A 702-nucleotide genomic window follows, 5' to 3' on the forward strand; every position below is an offset into this window, starting at 1 on the left:
AATTTGTGTGTGGAGAAATATGCACTGCAGGTCCTATATATTGAAACTGGGTGCATCTTCTTTGGCTTTATCTTCAATGCCACCACTGTACTGTGAACTGAATCGTACTATCATACATGCTTTCAGGTGTGTGGGGTCAAAGATAGAGATTATGTGGTTAAAGTAATTCAAAAGGAGAAATGCATATGATCTTCACATGTTTTAGTTAAGAAAGTAAAGAAAGGAATTGCAAATTGCAGAAAACAAAAAAAGAAATAAAGGATTTGTAGTCTGTCAGACAACCTCTAGGCCACCCTGTAGAGACAGAAGCCAATCCAGGATCAAGTGTTTGCCTCCTTATTGGTAAAGGATGCAGCAGTACGAGCCTATAGAACAGATCATGTTCAAGTAAGGTCGTGCTACATCAACAGCATCTCGCCTTATAAACTGGTCCAGCGTGGCCTACACTAGCGAGGTGGGACTAATTAGGGAGCAGGCATGCAGTGCAGCACTTCCTCGGGCAGAGAGCATGGAAGAAGGTTCCTCGGCCCATGTAGCTGGGCATGAGAATGAGCAAAGCCCGGCCCATCAGAGGAACGTTTAGCTGTGGAGATTTTGATAGTTTTTTGTTTTCTTTAGCTTTTATGCCAAATGAAATTGCGGTCGGCCATTACAAAAGTAGCAGACACACTGCCAGGTTAGAGAGAAGAGCAAAAAAATGCA

At 42.9% G+C, this 702-nt stretch overlaps 1 pseudogene; it reads right to left on the minus strand.

Moving 5' to 3' along the window:
- Nucleotides 1-267: 267 nt before the first annotated feature.
- Nucleotides 268-397, minus strand: LOC119344722 (annotated as a pseudogene).
- Nucleotides 398-702: the final 305 nt, after the last annotated feature.

This window comes from Triticum dicoccoides, unplaced genomic scaffold (genome assembly GCF_002162155.2).
Source record: "Triticum dicoccoides isolate Atlit2015 ecotype Zavitan unplaced genomic scaffold, WEW_v2.0 scaffold18226, whole genome shotgun sequence".
Lineage (NCBI taxonomy): Eukaryota > Viridiplantae > Streptophyta > Magnoliopsida > Poales > Poaceae > Triticum > Triticum dicoccoides.